We start from the raw sequence: 18,475 nt of genomic DNA, 5'->3' as shown, positions 1-18,475 counted from the left end.
CAAGTCAGGACTGGTTATAGAAAGATCTTTTACAATATCATAGCTCAGTAAAACAAACAGGCTCCTTTCTTTATCACAGTGAACCTAAGTTTACCAAGATATTGGCTTCTACGCAACAACTATGGCTGCCGAGAAAGAGTGTAGCTGTGCGTCCCGCCTAGACGACATCTTAGAAAAAATTGAGCGCTGTTTTGAAGGCCTAATACAGAGGGCTCCCTGGGACTTCCTGATAACTTTGCAGCTGCCTGAGATCAGTATAGGGAACAAGCTGGAAACTCTAGAAATGATACATGAGGGGGAGTAGGCCGCGGCAAATGGCGCCTCCGTGGTCTTCCCCCTTCTGAGAGAGAAAGAGACCATCACTGGTAAAGCAACACCCTCGCAGAATTCAACATGGGTGTATCTGCCTCAGGCGACGTCTAGATCACACAGTAACGACTCAACTCATTATGAAGACCCGCTGATTCAGCATAAGCAAACCGGCAGCGCACGCTGTGCCGCGGCTCCTAAACCCCCTAGGAAGCACAACAACTCAACCAGCGCTGTATCGGGGTTTGGTACATGTCGTATGAAGAAACGGTATAACTGGAAGAACAAAGGTACAGTCTGGTCTGTCACGCCTTTGAATAACACATCATGTCCAACATCTGAAAACTTATATTTGCAGGAGGCCGTATCTCACCACCCAGATGAAGGGGACATTAATAATCAGCATGGCATGAACTATTACCGGGACTTTATGAGGCCAGACTGAAGAATGGTACCGTTATTACTCACATCTCAAAGTTGTTAGCCAGTATATGTTAGATGTTTCTCTTTTTTTTTTTTACCCATGTGTCTTTACTTTAAAGAGCTTGTTCGTTTAAACAGATATCAGAGAAAGTGTAAATACCAACGTTTCCCTGCCTTTTAAAGCTCTGAACTTTCTAGCGTCAGGCATTAATACTGGTGATTTATACAAAGTACAAGCAGGTCTTGAATATATGTACACACTGACAATCTGCAAGAGGCACAGTATGAGAGCTAATGGCCTTTTATAATTTGCATGTTTCTTGCGGGGTTTAGAGGGGGACCTCTAGAGAGACATAATTTAACACTTGTCAAAAGGGATCATTATTACGCACGCTGCCTCAGTTCTTGTAAGAAAAAGTATACCAAGGTGGGTTCCTTCCTAAATGGTCCGCGGCCGGGGCCGATGCTGGAGACCCAAGTATCCATCATAAAACGCAACAATAAGAACTATACCTTAAATAGTAGATTTCTAAACTGTGTGTATAGTGAGTTAAAGATCAGGGTTTGTACCAAGCAGTTATGCCCAGGGTAGGTGTCTAATAACATGCCTAGAATCTATATTTCTAATCGTTCAGGTCATCTCATATAGACGTAATATTCAGGGAAACAATTAATTATCTGTTTAGCTTAGCTTTCTTTTTCAGTATATAGTTTATAAATGTTGGCTGTTCACTTCTGCGTGATATGTGCGGTTAAAATAACCAGTTCTGACTTATGCATCTATCACAAGTCATTGGAGACAAGTAGTTTCCTCATATTATGTATAATTTTTATATGATGCAGTTGTTTGTTATTTTTGTAATTTTGTCATTCTACAAAGATCATGAACCCCACTAGCCTCAATTTACCATTAGAAAAGGTCCAAGAGATACCTGTATTTTTGTATGGGGGAATCAAAAACAAAAAAGAGGATTTTCAATATAATTGTGCATTTATAGCCAGATATGACATGATTATTTACTGTATTGTAAGTTTCATATAAAATGTATGCATCTTTTTTCCTCAATAAAAATAATAATAATAAAAAAACAAAAACCTAAGCTAGCTACAATATAACTAATAGTTACATTGTATCTAGCTTAGGTTTTTTTATTTTTTATTTTACAGGCAAGTTTGTATTTATTTTAACTAGGTAGAATAGTTATTAAATAGTTATTAACTATTTAATAACTACCTAGCTAAAATAAATACAAAAGTACCTGTAAAATAAAACCTAACCTAAGTTAAAATAACACCTAACACTACACTATAATTAAATAAATTAACTAAATTAAATACAATTACCTAAATTAAATTAGCTAAAGTACAAAAAAAATAACTAAATTACAGAAAATAATAAACAAATTACAGATATTTAAACTAATTACACCTAATCTAATAGCCCTATCAAAATAAAAAAATGCCCCCCCGAAATAAAAAAAACCCTAGCCTAAACTAAACTATCAATAGCCCTTAAAAGGGCCTTTTGCGGGGCATTGCCCCAAAGCAATCAGCTCTTTTACCTGTAAAAAAAAATACAAACAACCCCCCAAACAGTAAAACCCACCACCCACACAACCAACCCCCAAATAAAATACTAGCTAAATGCCCTTAAAAGGGTAGTTAGCTCTTTTGCAGGCCCAAACCCTAACCTAAAAATAAAACCCACCCAATAAACCCTTAAAAAACCTAACACTAACCCCCTGAAGATCGACTTACAGTTCTGAAGACCCGACATCCATCCTCAAGGAAGCGGCAGAAGTCTTCATCCAACCGGGTCGAAGTCCTCAACGAAGCCGGGAGAAGTCTTCATCCAAGCCGGGCATCCCTTAGATTAGGCTGATTGGAACAGCCAATAGAATGCGAGCTCAATCCTATTGGCTGATTTTTTCTACCTTAATTCCGATTGGCTGATAAAATTCTATCAGCCAATCGGAATCTAAGGGACGCCATCTTGGATGACGTCACTTAAAGGAACCTTCATTCATCTTTAGTCGTCGGATGAAGAGGATGCTCTGCATCGGATGGATGAAGATAGAAGAGGCCGTCTGGATGAAGACTTCTGCCCGTCTGGAGGACCACTTCGCCCGGCTTGGATGAAGACTTCTCCCGGCTTCGTTGAGGACTTCGGCCCAGTTGGATGAAGACTTCTGCTGCTTCCTTGAGGATGGATGTTGGGTCTTCAGAACTGTAAGTCGATCATCAGGGGGTTAGTGTTAGGTTTTTTTAAGGGTTTATTGGGTGGGTTTTAATTTTAGGTTAGGGTTTGGGCCTGCAAAAGAGCAAACAGCCCTTTTAAGGGCAATGCCCATCCAAATGCCTGTTTCAGGGCAATGGGGAGCTTAGTTTTTTTAGCTAGTATTTTATTTGGGGGGTTGGTTGTGTGGGTGATGAGTTTTACTGTTGGGGGGTTGTTTGTATTTTTTTTTACAGGTAAAAGAGCTGATTACTTTGGGGCAATGCCCCGCAAAAGGCCCTTTTAAAGGCTATTGATAGTTTAGTTTAGGCTAGGGTTTTTTGTTTTATTTTGGGGGGGCATTTTTTATTTTGATAGGGCTATTAGATTAGGTGTAATTCGCTTAAATATCTGTAATTTGTTTATTATTTTCTGTAATTTAGTGTTTGTTTTTTTGGACTTTAGCAAATTTAATTTAATTTAGGTAATTGTATTTAATTTAGTTAATTTATTTAATTATAGTGTAGTGTTAGGTGTTATTGTAATTTAGGTTAGGTTTTATTTTACAGGTACTTTTGTATTTATTTTAGCTAGGTAGTTAGTACATAGTTAATAACTATTTAGTAACTATTCTACCTAGCTAAAATAAATACAATCTTAGCTGTAAAATAAAAATAAACCCTAAGCTAGTTACAATGTAACTATTAGTTATATTGTAGCTATCTTAGGGTTTATTTTACAGGTAAGTATTTAGTTTTAAATAGGAATAATTTAGTTAATGATAGTAATTTTATTTAGATTTATTTAAATTATATTTAAGTTGGGGGGTGTTAGGGTTAGGGCTAGACCTAGATTTAGGGGTTAATAACTTTAATATAGTGGCGGCGACGTTGGGAGCGGCAGATTAGGGGTTAATAAATGTAGGTAGGTGGCGGCGATGTTAGGGACGGCAGATTAGGGGTTAATAATATTTAACTAATGCTTGCGAGGCGGGAGTGTGGCGGTTTAGGGGTTAATATGTTTATTATAATGGCGGTAACGTTGGGGGCAGCAGATTAGGGGTTAATAAGTGTAGGTAGGTGGTGGCGACATTGGGGCGGCATATTAGGGGTTAATAAATATAATGTAGGTGTCGGCGATGTTGGGGGCAGCAGATTAGGGGTTCATAAGTATAATGTAGGTGGCGGCGGTGTCCGGAGCGGCAGATTAGGGGTTAATAAATATAATGCAGGTGTCGGTGATGTCGGGGGCGGCAGATTAGGGGTTAATAAGTGTAAGATTAGGGGTGCTTAGACTCGGGGTTCATGTTAGGGTGTTAGGTGTAAACATAAATTTTATTTCCCCATAGGAATCAATGGGGCTGCGTTACGGAGCTTCACGCTGCTTTTTTGCAGATGTTAGGCTTATTTTCAGCTGGCTCTCCCCGTTGATTCCTATGGGGAAATCATGCACGAGCACGTTACACCAGCTCACCGCTGACTTAAGCAGCGCTGGTATTGAAGTGAGATTTGGAGCTAAATTTTGCTCTACGCTCACTTTTTGTCTTTTAACGCCAAGTTTATAAAAACTCATAATACCAGCGCTGTATGTAAGTGAGCGGTGAGAAAAAACTGCTCGTTAGCACCGCATAGCTCATAACGCAAAACTCGTAATCTCGCCGTTACAAAATTAAAAAATCCTAAACTACGGAAAAAAAACTAAAATTACGAAAAATATTTTTTTTGATCCAAAATAAAACAAATTAAACCTAATCTAACCTAATCTGTTTGTAGATCGCCTTCACTGTTTGTAGATCGCCTTCATAAGAGCCGACTACAACAGTGCAACTCTCGGCAGGGCCCTCTACCCATTTGATCCCTATAAATGTTATCTTGTATAGCTTATGTTTATAGCACTGCGAAATCTGTTGGCACTCTATAAATACCTGATAATAATAAATAATAATAAATACCCCTATAAAAACAAAAAAGCCACCCCAAAATAAAACCCCCCCCATAATCTAACAATAAACTACCAATAGCCCTTAAAAGGGCCTTTTGTAGGGCATTGCCCTAAAGAAAACAGTTCTTTTTGGAAAATTTTTTTACAAAGTCCCCCTAACAATACAACCACCCACCCACACCCCCAAAATAAAAAAGACCTAAATAAAATAAACATAAGCTATCCATTGCCCCTAAAGGGGCATTTGTATGGACATTGCCCTTAAAAGGGCAATCAGCTCTTTTGCTGCCCATTAAAAAGTAAAAAAAGCCCTAATCTAAAAAGAAACCCACCCCAAACCCCCCCCAAAAAACAAACACTAACCTTGTACTCACAGATACTCACCATTCCTTAAGTCCGGCAGTGAAGGTCTTCTTCCAGGCGGATCCATCTTCATCCATTGCGGAGCCATCTTCTTTCTTCATCCCGGGGGCGCAGAGCGAAGGCGGCGCGGAGCAGAGTTGGAACAGACATCCAGCGTGGAGGATCCTCTTTATGCGATCGTCCACCGCTGTTCAAATCAGCCAATATGATTTCAGTAGCTCTCATCCTATTGGCTGATTTGAAAATTTCAGCCAATAGAAATGCAAGGTACCACAATATAAAACGAGTATCTTGCATTCAATCTTCATTGTGAGGCGGACGATCAGATGAAGATGTCGGATGTCATCGCGGTGGACGATCCTGCTCCGCTCCACGCTAGCTCTGTGACCCCTGGATAAAGATGGAAGATGACTCTGCGACACTGGGATGATTGAAGATGGAGCCGCCTGGAAGAAGACCTCCACCGCCGGACTTCAGGAATGGTGAGTACCTATTTCGAGGTTATAGTGTTGGTTTTTTTGGGGGGTGTTTTTTTTTTTAAATTAGGGCTTTTTTATTTTTTACTGTGCAGCAAAACAGCTGATTGCCATTTTAAGGGCAATGCCCATACAAATGCCCCATTTAGGGGCAATGGGTACCTTAGGTTTATTTTAGTTAGGTCTTTTTTATTTTGGGGGTTTGGGTGGGTGGGGGGTTGTATTGTTAGGGGGGACTTTATACATTTTTTTCAAAAAAGAGCTGATTTTTTTAGGGCAATTCCCTACAAAAGGCCCTTTTAAAGGCTATTGGTTGCTTATTGTTAGATTAGGGTTTTTTATTTTGGGGTGGCTTTTTTGTTTTTATAGGGGTATTAGATTAGGTTTAATTTTTTTATTTTAGATAATTTCGTTTATTATTTTCGGTAATCTTAGATTTTTTTCATTTTTCGTAATTTAAGAGTTTGTTATTTTTGTAGTGTTAGGATTTTTTAATTTAGTAATTTTATTTTTGGTATATTTTATTTTGTTAAAATAGTAATGTTAGGTTTATTTATATTTTAGTAACAGAGAACTTCCCAAGCTGTCAAATGTGGTCACACACGATATCTTAACTTGGTTACACTTTGCAAATATAGCTCTTGCATGCACATAAACAGTCTATATGTAGCGGAGTGAATCTCTCAATGTGATGTGGAGCACTACACACCCCCGCAGTAAACCAGACCAAGGGCATCCACTAGAGCGGAATAGGGTGTACCTTATCACTCACCCTTCTGCCGGTGTCTGACGCTGGAGAACAGCCACTCATCCGGTGTGTAGTTGTGGGAATCAGAAAAAGCGCAGCTCCTATCTTCAGCGTGTGTCCGCCATCGCTGCTGCCACTCCAAACATTTCTCCCAAACACGCCGGGGTCTGACGTCAGCGTAGAGTAGAGGGGGTGTGTGTGAATCCTCCAACCGCTATTCGTAATAGCGGAGCTTCCAGACTTCAGCTGTGTCAATGCAGGCCAATAGAGAACCAAGTTCGGGTACTGTCTCTAATAGAGATTGCAGGAGGGATTCCTTGTAATCCCAAGTGAGGCAATAGACAAAGAGAAGCGCAACCTCTAGTAGATAAAAGTAAACTTCTTTATTCGTAACAGGTAAAATTCCAGCAGCTGGAAAACATGAGACAAGGTGCAGGGTCTGACTAGTTTCGGCTTGTGGCCGTAATCGTAAACCTAACACACCATAAAACAAACTTGGTTTAAAAAGGATTCATTACTCTCTAATTGGTTAATTGACTTAAGGGGTGGAATTCGAGTTTACAACATTTAACACTTGGAGTACTATGAATAATCACTTTAAACAAAACAGCACATACTTTTCTACTCAAACAAGACATCAAACTTGCATGTGAATAGTCATTTGAAAAAAGCATTGTTGTACATATAATTTCAAAGGTTTCAGCCAAATACAGGACATAAATAAATAAACAACCTCCCCACTCAACAGAAACTATCCTTAAAAATATTACAATAAGTTGCTTGCCAAGAAAAGGAAGGGATGTAATAGTACTATTCCCCTTTATAACTCCTATTAGTATATGGTAGCAAAAAAAAAGAATTATATAATTAATAAGAACAATACATTCTGTATACAAAGGGGTGATAACAGAGAAGTTCCTCTCTTATATATACATACATATAGAACTTTCCCTAACACATGGATATTTAAATATATTATATTGCTGTAAGACCATATGATGTGATTATACATGTAGATGGCTATATAACCTGCTGCCAGGTTAATAGTGTGTACTCTAAATAAGGACATGTTAATACCTGACTATAATTGTAACACACATAGATGTCTCCCCATATGTATTATTCTCGTTTCCAGTAGATGTATAGAATGAGTGTATATGTATAGAGAACAGAATTAGATCGAGCATATATGTATAATACAACTGATTCAGTAAACAAAAGACTTATGAATTTATACAGTTGATTAACAATAACCAATCTCAGTATTAGGGGGTATCGGCCGCAGGCGGACAATGAAACATGTAAAGGGCATCAAGTGGACCAAGGGTGGCAGAGGGCCCCAGACACAGAAACACCAAAGCCAAGGAGTTTAAAAAATATATGTTTTTAGAAATACAATGTTTCCAATCAACTGATATTTATGATAAGCATGCTACCAATGATTAATTAGGTCAAATTCAGAGTTATACCCTTCTGGTATTTGTGTCCTCAATTTAAATATCCAAAAGATCTCTTGCTTGGCTAAAAGCTTATCCTTGTCACCACCCCTAGGGGGTCTTTAACAGCTTCAATTGCTCTCCATTTGAAAGTGGTAACATTACAATGATGTGTTTCTATAAAGTGTTTGGAAAGTGCTGAGCATGTATTTGATGTGTGGTACAAGAATAGAATTCTTTGCCTTCAACCAAATAGTCACAGGCTTTACATCTTCCATCGCCACATTTATATGTTCCCTGACTATTTGGTTGAAGGCAAAGAATTCTATTCTTGTACCACACATCAAATATTTGAAACAATAGGTCTCATAAAATGTTCAACATCTTATGTAGTATACCTAATAGAGTGTACACAACATCATCACCAGTACATTGGTAGAACGAGTAGGGATGTACGCACCAGAATAAGGGAACACCTAGGCTACATCAAAAACAAAGTGACATGCTCAGCACTTTCCAAAAACTTTATAGAAACACATCATTGTAATGTTACCACTTTCAAATGGAGAGCAATTGAAGCTGTTAAAAGACCCCCTAGGGGTGGTGACAAGGATAAGCTTTTAGCCAAGCAAGAGACCTTTTGGATATTTAAATTGAGGACACAAATACCAGAAGGGTATAACTCTGAATTTGACCTAATTAATCATTGGTAGCATGCTTATCATAAATATCAGTTGATTGGAAACATTGTATTTCTAAAAACATATATTTTTTAAACTCCTTGGCTTTGGTGTTTCTGTGTCTGGGGCCCTCTGCCACCCTTGGTCCACTTGATGCCCTTTACATTTTTCATTGTCCGCCTGCGGCCGATACCCCCTAATACTGAGATTGGTTATTGTTAATCAACTGTATAAATTCATAAGTCTTTTGTTTACTGAATCAGTTGTATTATACATATATGCTCGATCTAATTCTGTTCTCTATACATATACACTCATTCTATACATCTACTGGAAACGAGAATAATACATATGGGGAGACATCTATGTGTGTTACAATTATAGTCAGGTATTAACATGTCCTTATTTAGAGTACACACTATTAACCTGGCAGCAGGTTATATAGCCATCTACATGTATAATCACATCATATGGTCTTACAGCAATATAATATATTTAAATATCCATGTGTTAGGGAAAGTTCTATATGTATGTATATATAAGAGAGGAACTTCTCTGTTATCACCCCTTTGTATACAGAATGTATTGTTCTTATTAATTATATAATTCTTTTTTTTTGCTACCATATACTAATAGGAGTTATAAAGGGGAATAGTACTATTACATCCCTTCCTTTTCTTGGCAAGCAACTTATTGTAATATTTTTAAGGATAGTTTCTGTTGAGTGGGGAGGTTGTTTATTTATTTATGTCCTGTATTTGGCTGAAACCTTTGAAATTATATGTACAACAATGCTTTTTTCAAATGACTATTCACATGCAAGTTTGATGTCTTGTTTGAGTAGAAAAGTATGTGCTGTTTTGTTTAAAGTGATTATTCATAGTACTCCAAGTGTTAAATGTTGTAAACTCGAATTCCACCCCTTAAGTCAATTAACCAATTAGAGAGTAATGAATCCTTTTTAAACCAAGTTTGTTTTATGGTGTGTTAGGTTTACGATTACGGCCACAAGCCGAAACTAGTCAGACCCTGCACCTTGTCTCATGTTTTCCAGCTGCTGGAATTTTACCTGTTACGAATAAAGAAGTTTACTTTTATCTACTAGAGGTTGCGCTTCTCTTTGTCTAGGTTTATTTATAGTTTAGTTTTTTTTAATTTCAGAGGTAAGTTTATATTTATTTTACGGTAGTTATATTGTAAATTTAATGTAAAGTTAGGGGGTTTTAGGTATAAGGGTTAATAGTTTAATTTAGGTAGTCGCGATGTGGGTGTTTTGCAGTTCAGGGGTTAATAGGTTTAGTTTAGTATTTGAGGGGGGGGAGGCGGATTAGGGGTTAATAACTTTAGTGTCGGCGATGTCGGGGGCGGCGGATTAGGGGTTAATAGTTTCATTTAAGTGTTAGCGATGTGGGGGGTCGGCGGTTTAGGGGTTAATAGGTTTATTTTAGTATTTGCAATATGGGAGGATGGCGGTTCAGGGGCTAATAGGTAGTTTATGGGTGTTAGCGTAATTTGTAACATTTTTGTTATGAGTTTTGTGAAACATTTTTGTTTCACAAAATCCATAACTACTGGTCTTTGATAGTAGAATGGATTGTGGTGGTATAAGTTATAACGCTAACGTAATAGCCAGACTGCACAACCTGTAATACGGGTGACCTGGAAATTCCACACTCAAAAGCCATTTTTTGAGTGCAGAATGGATCGTTGCGGTATAGGCTAGAAAGCTAGCAGTATAGCCGTACCACCGCGACTGTAATACAGGTGAGATGAATATTCCGCTCGCAAAGGCTAATTTTTCAGCAGTATAGCCGTAACAAGAAACTTGAAATCTAGGTCAATAATAATTAAAACTCCAAAGTGATAGGTCCATGGGAGTGGGGAATGAAAAGGGGGCAAATGCAACCCTCTTCAACTTAGGAACATGCCTAGAGTTTTGTTCCTGGTGTTATGCAGTAAAAGAGTGTTATAAAGGGCCATAATAGTCAAACAATGACATGCTGTAATTTGTTAGAGTATGTAATTTTCTGACTCTCATCCCTGCACTACTGTGTGTTTAACCCCTGCAAAGGCGATAGACACAGTAGAAGTACCGCTTCGGACCAGCAGAGCACTGATGGTCCTGGGCGGAAAATGCAGCTGATCCAATCAGAAGCACTAGTCAAAAAGCTGAGTCATTTGACAAGAACTGCTGATTTGATCAACGGCTGTTCTGGTTAGGTCTGCAGTGCTCCACGGGTTCCAAGCAACACTTGTTCTAGGGCCTCTGCAGGGGTTAAACATGCAGTAGTGTAAGATTGATTGTCAGAAACTGACATGTTCTAACAAGTTTATCATCATTTATCGATTATTATGGCCCTTTAACTCAGTGCCTGTGTCCATTAGAGGAGTTTGAAAAAAAGGGTTACTTTACCTTTTGTTGATTATTGGACATTGTGCAAGACACCCAGTTTAGATTACGTTGGATGGCTTTGAAACTGTGTCTTTAGCTTGGCCAAAAATAAATCCATATATAACAATGGGACCAGTTAATTGAAAAACCCATTTCTCCACAACATTTAAAGGGACAGGAAACCCCAAAATTCTCTTCCATGATTTGGATCGAACATACAATTTTAAACATCTTTCCAATTTACTTCTATTATCAAATTTGCTTCATTATTTTGTTGTCCTTTGCTGAAGGAACAGCATTGCACTACTGGCAGCTAGCTCAACACATCTAGTTAGCCAATCACAAGAGACAAATGTGTTCAGGCACCAATCAGTAGCTAGCTCCCACTAGTGTATAATATGTGTATATTCTTTTTCAACATTTGATACCAAGAGAATGAAGCACATTTGAAAATAGAAGTTAATTTAAAAGTGTTTTAAAATTATATGCTCTATCTAAATAATGGAAGTTTAATTTTGACTTTCCTATCCCTTTAACCCTCACGTTTGACAGTGTTATTAACCCTATAAGTATGTCAAACTACAATATCAGATCCAAGGCCTCAATTGCGGACTGGCCCACTATCATATACCCTGTTGTAAACCATTTTCTTACAAATTAACCCTCTACACTATCCCCATAATCCATAACAACCCTATCAAAATCAGTAAATGGGCTCAATTTGACATGGAACTTTCAACCACCATTCTGAATGATTAATATAAATTAACTAATCAAGAGTTAGTACATTTATTATAAGTAGAAGAGAACTATGCTTATTCTTATGTCTGAAGAATTAAGATACCAGAGAATATGTAGAATATTTTGAGGTTAATTAAGGGATTTAAAAAATATTAAATATTATGACTAATTTATTTTTGTGTAGGATTAAGGCGTCTGGGAGATCCTTAGGTTTTTGAAGGATTGTGATGAGGTATTATTTGGTATGAATGTTTATTACAGGGGGAATGCGTAGGCGGGAAGTTACACTTAAGTGAGGGGCTACCACTGACTGTATTGGAATTATGGGGACTAAAGGTCTAAGAGGTGATGTATTGTAGCGGGGGGCTTAATATGTGCCTATGGTTGAGATTCAGGTTGGGTTCAGTGGATCTGTGGTCGATGTTAGGGTTAATAGAGTCTGCGGGGTCATGGTAAAGGTTAAAGATAGACAGGTGTCTGAGGTGACAATTAATAGCAGTTGGGGGGTTGTGGTGAGGGTTAATTTCTGGCAAGTGTTGTGTTTTTTGTTCTTACAGGGCATTAACACAGATACCTATAGAATAAAGATTCCAGTGATTGTAGTAGGAGGCAGATACTCCTTAACACGCTGGTTATCACGATCATCTATAACAAAAAATAAAACAAAAAACTTTTGGTTATTTTTTATATTCTTGCCCTGTTTCTGTAGCAGTATTGAAACCTGTCCCATTGTATTGTTCTTTATCACAAAACAAAACAATTAAGTTTAATTTGATGGAAACAAATTATATTCTTATTAAAGCCACAACATACTCAGACAAGCAAGTGTTAAAAGTTGATTTTATTCAAAGCTCCAGAAGGAATTCTCTTTAAAATAGACTGGATTCTCTCCCACCCACCAGTGGGATTTTGATCTATTCTACTGCTTCTTGTATGTAACTTGTCTATAGCCAATACTGCATCATTGAAAAATTCTGTATAGGTACATAAGGCAAAATCAGCTATTTAAAATGACAAAATAAAGGTAAACAATTTAATACAATACAGCAGATAAAATGCATCACCGGTAGGATGCCAACTAAAACTACAGAACTCAGCCCCTTTAATTGTATGGTCAGGCTAACAATGTCATACTTCAATATCTCTGTTAAAAAAACAAAAATTTATCGTTACCTGATAAATTTATTTATTTCACGGTGGTGAGAGACCAAAAAGTATTACTCCTGGGATTCATCTCCTGGCTACTAGGAGGCGGCAAAGATGCCCAATATTCCACAAGTTTTTAATCCCTCTCACCTCTCTGGTATACTAGTCTAACATATAGCTGAGAAAAGGAGTAAAATAGAGAAGTAAGAAAGGAAAAAGCAGCGTTAAGTAGGTGCATACTAAAACTGCCATCAATTCAAAAAAGAGCAGGTCTCGAGGACTCTCACCACCATGAAAGAAATTAATTTATCAGGTAAGCAAAACAAACATGTTGTTTTCTTTCATAAGGTGGTGCGAGTCCACAAACCCTTACCCTTGGGATCTAATACAAGAGTTGTGAAGTCCATGAGTAAATGAGCGGCAAAAGGTTAATGCATGGATCTATTTACCAGCCACTAAGACTGTAGGACTTTCCTTTCAAAAGCTATCGCAAAAGAAAATTGAGTTGCTGCTTTGCAAACTATATAACTGAAGTCTCATTTTAAAAGGCCCACAAAGTAGAATAAACCTAGTAGAATGGACTGTAACATTTCTAAAAGGAAATAACCTGCTTCCAAAAAAGCCACACTGCTTTAACCAGGAAGCAACAACAACAGGATGGAACAACTGTAGTCCTCTGATTCATACCTGGCCAAATGAAATTAACCATAAATTAAAGATTTACAGTATTAAATCCTATGTAATTGAAGAAGGACAAAGAAAAATAACTACAATATTCCGACTGAAAAATATCCCTTTAGCAGATTGTGATTGAACAAATACAAAGAATACCTTTTCCTAATAGAAAGTAAGATAAGAAATATCACTTTCAACATAAACTGACTGTTTAATCCATTCATCGGATCAAAGGAAGAACTTGTAAAACTCTATAAGATTCTCAGGAAGAGAACATCTCTTAATAATTAGACTTATTTGACTAGATCTAGAACAAAAATCAGAATGTTAGAGACCTTATAAGAAACTTTGTACAAGCTGCCTTGCCTGAATAAGGTCTTAACTATCTTGTTTAGAAACTTAAACATAAATCAAGAGTTCAGTATCTGGGACATTTGATAGGCCTAAGATAACAGAAAAGAAGGATACTGACTCAGTTTTAAGGAACTTGTTATGGCCCTAGAGGGTAGGATTATGAAGAAAATCATCCATCAAATCTATCGAGAACATAAATGAACCCTGATTAAATAGGATAAATGGACCAAACAGAATCCATCTTGAAAGTACAAACTGTGACAAACCTGATAACATTTCTGGATCTAAAATAGGCCCTAAAGCTTCCTCTTTCTTAGGGACAAGAACATATTGGATTAAAATCCTTGATCTTATTCTAAAAACTGGAACCTGCACTATCACCTCCTAGGTTCCAGGTCAAGGACTGAGAGAAAATCAACTCCAGAAGAGAGACTATAATAAGCTTCATCAAAGAAAATTTTGGCCTGAAGCCCATACTGTAACCATAACCAAACAGGAATATAATCTAGAGATTCTGGACATACTGTGACATACATTTGAGAAAGAAATTACCTACCGTCTATTAGAATAGATTCTAGCTTGTTGGTTCAAGTAATTTGTAAGAGTAAGAAAGCTTCTTAGTTTGTTTGGTCTTATTCCAAATACCACTAAACTTTCAGGCAGCTCTGGGAAAATCTATAGCTTGTGAAAAAGAGGAAAACCTAGGTTCCTAGATTAACTAACGAACAAAAATGGCTGTTAAAATCAGTAATTTCCTTTAGACTTTAAGCCCTGAGGAAAGAAGTTCCTACATCCTCTAGTCACAGTAGAATATTCGTATGTAACCAAGGAAAAATGAAACCTTACTCAGAAAAAAAACAGAGATAAAGTCTACTGACCATAAAATGAGCCACAGAGCTCGTCTGAGTGCGCTGTTTTATTCATATCTTAGCATTAATATGAATAATGACTAAAAAGACATTGTCAAATAAGGAATTAGCTGACTTTAGAAGATTCAAAGAATTTTTAAACTTTTCAACAGCAAATACATCTGGACTAGATCAGACAGATTTTTACATCAAAGTGAAAAGTCTGCAATTACCTTAGTGATGTCAAAGCAAATGAAAACATGGAACCAATTTGTAGAAAACAAGGTATTTCTAAGGAAAGAAACTAAATTTATTTTCCATAAGGTCCCTGAAAATAAACCATCCTCACAAGATTATAGTACATATTATGGAGTCGATTTACTAATGTGCGGGCGGACATGATCTGCTGTAGCGGATCATGTCCGCCGCACATCGATAAATGCCGACGCTGTCAGCATTTATCATTGTACAAGAATTTCTAATGAAATGCTTGTGCAATGCCCCCGCTGCACATTCGCTAGCAGGGTGTGTCAATCAACCCGATCGTATCTGATCGGGGTGATTGCTGTCAGCCGCCTCAGAGGTGGTGGACGAGTTAAGGAGCAGCCGTCATACGACCGCTGCTTCTTAACTTCCGCTTCAGTTGGACCTGAAGCGGAGTGGGTCGGAAGCAGCATCCGCTGCTTCATAAATCGACCCCTATGGCTAAAATAAAATAGTAATTGTCATGTCTATCTAAAAAAAAGATTCCCCAAAGCTCAACAAAAGAAGCTAAGGGAACATCTGAGTAAAGTCCTGGTAGGCCTATTTCTAGGAAATAATTTCTGAAATAGCCTTGCATATAGAAATTTAGTAGAAGCAGAAAAATCAAATCCAGTTGAATTATATATTTTTTCTTGACCTGGATTAAGGTCTTGGTCACTTAAAATACTTAAACCCTCTCTTAGCAAATAGCAAGAACAATCATTTTTCTCCACAGCGTCATTTCTTAGGGATGCAAGGGTACCCTCCACTCCACGGCAGTTCTTAAAGGTATCAATTGTCACATGCAAGAGCTGATGTGAATTGAACTTGCATTCACAGAATTATAGAGAATTAGCTTTACCACTACGTCGGACTATTAAACATTTAACTTCACAAAGGTTTTGGAAAACAGCACACCTGTCTCTTAGTTGAGGGGCACGGAATGTAGGACTTGCCAAGTCCAATAGTAATCCAGTAACAAAAAAGGTGTATTCCACCCTCCAAAATTAAAAAAGACCTTTATTATTTCACATAGGGTCCAGAGAGCAAAACATACAACGTTTCAGGTCAGCCTTGGGCCCTTAGTCATGTATACTCATTTATATATACAGGGAGTGCAGAATTATTAGGCAAATGAGTATTTTGACCACATCATCCTCTTTATGCATGTTATCTTACTCCAAGCTGTATAGGCTCGAAAGCCTACTACCAATTAAGCATATTAGGTGATGTGCATCTCTGTAATGAGAAGGGGTGTGGTCTAATGACATCAACACCCTATATCAGGTGTGCATAATTATTAGGCAACTTCCTTTCCTTTGGCAAAATGGGTCAAAAGAAGGACTTGACAGGCTCAGAAAAGTCAAAAATAGTGAGATATCTTGCAGAGGGATGCAGCACTCTTAAAATTGCAAAGCTTCTGAAGCGTGATCATCGAACAATCAAGCGTTTCATTCAAAATAGTCAACAGGGTCGCAAGAAGCGTGTGGAAAAACCAAGGCGCAAAATAACTGCCCATGAACTGAGAAAAGTCAAGCGTGCAGCTGCCAAGATGCCACTTGCCACCAGTTTGGCCATATTTCAGAGCTGCAACATCACTGGAGTGCCCAAAAGCACAAGGTGTGCAATACTCAGAGACATGGCCAAGGTAAGAAAGGCTGAAAGACGACCACCACTGAACAAGACACACAAGCTGAAACGTCAAGACTGGGCCAAGAAATATCTCAAGACTGATTTTTCTAAGGTTTTATGGACTGATGAAATGAGAGTGAGTCTTGATGGGCCAGATGGATGGGCCCGTGGCTGGATTGGTAAAGGGCAGAGAGCTCCAGTCCGACTCAGACGCCAGCAAGGTGGAGGTGGAGTACTGGTTTGGGCTGGTATCATCAAAGATGAGCTTGTGGGGCCTTTTCGGGTTGAGGATGGAGTCAAGCTCAACTCCCAGTCCTACTGCCAGTTTCTGGAAGACACCTTCTTCAAGCAGTGGTACAGGAAGAAGTCTGCATCCTTCAAGAAAAACATGATTTTCATGCAGGACAATGCTCCATCACACGCGTCCAAGTACTCCACAGCGTGGCTGGCAAGAAAGGGTATAAAAGAAGAAAATCTAATGACATGGCCTCCTTGTTCACCTGATCTGAACCCCATTGAGAACCTGTGGTCCATCATCAAATGTGAGATTTACAAGGAGGGAAAACAGTACACCTCTCTGAACAGTGTCTGGGAGGCTTTTGAGTGTCCTTGCAAAGAAAGGTGGCTATATTGGTCACTGATTTGTTTTTGTTTTGTTTTTGAATGTCAGAAATGTATATTTGTGAATGTTGAGATGTTATATTGGTTTCACTGGTAAAAATAAATAATTGAAATGGGTATATATTTGTTTTTTGTTAAGTTGCCTAATAATTATGCACAGTAATAGTCACCTGCACACACAGATATCCCCCTAAAATAGCTAAAACTAAAAACAAACTAAAAACTACTTCCAAAAATATTCAGCTTTGATATTAATGAGTTTTTTGGGTTCATTGAGAACATGGTTGTTGTTCAATAATAAAATTAATCCTCAAAAATACAACTTGCCTAATAATTCTGCACTCCATGTATATACATGACTAAGGGCCTTAGGCTAGCCTAAAACGTTGTATGTTTTGCTCTCTGGACACTATGTGAAATAATAAAGGTCTTTTTTAATTTTGGAAGCTGGAATACACCTTTTTAATTAAACATTTAAATCAGGATTACATTCCTGATTATCGGATGACATCTCCCTACATAAGACAAGTCTGAGGAGGACTGATCTGTACGAGAATCAGTAACCATATAATTAACAGTAGGATAATTATTCAAAATCTATGCCACGACTTGGAGGAGGCTTAGCCATTCTAACTACCAAAATTGTATAGCGCAGAAAATCTTGAGTCCTGGAGCTAAATTTATAGAACTCCCTTATACAATGAAAAACGAAGAGAGTAAAGATTCATTTAAAGAAAAAAAAAAGAAAAAACGGATTAGTTAGAATGCATAAAAATATCTACTGAGCGGGTCTGTTTGTTTTCCCTAAGCGCATCGGGCACGCTGTCTATTCAGAGCCGGCCCGATCGCGCCGTTAAACTCAATGTAACTCGCTCCCACTCTGGTCTGGTAGCAGGAGCGAGCTACATTGAGTTTAATGGAGCGATCGGGCCAGCTGTGAATAGACAGCGTGCCCGATGGCTTAGGGAAAACAAACAGACCTGCTCAGTAGAGCCAGGAGTGGCGTACTGTAAAAGTAACTTTCGTAGCAATTTTTCACTGAAATCTTTTAAGGTAGAAAGATGGCGCTAAGCTGATGTTATATAATTCTGCACTATGTGCGGAATTATATAACATTATTTTGTGGGTTTACTGGACCTTTAAAATAAAGAGTTATCAGTATATTTTACTTAGAGGAGCCATTTTGTGAATTTTCTTCTAGGGCACACTCTGGATATTAAATGCACTTTGTG

The sequence above is a fragment of the Bombina bombina genome, chromosome 8 (genome assembly GCF_027579735.1).
Source record: "Bombina bombina isolate aBomBom1 chromosome 8, aBomBom1.pri, whole genome shotgun sequence".
Classification (NCBI taxonomy): Eukaryota; Metazoa; Chordata; class Amphibia; order Anura; family Bombinatoridae; genus Bombina; species Bombina bombina.
This window is presented reverse-complemented; position numbering follows the sequence as displayed.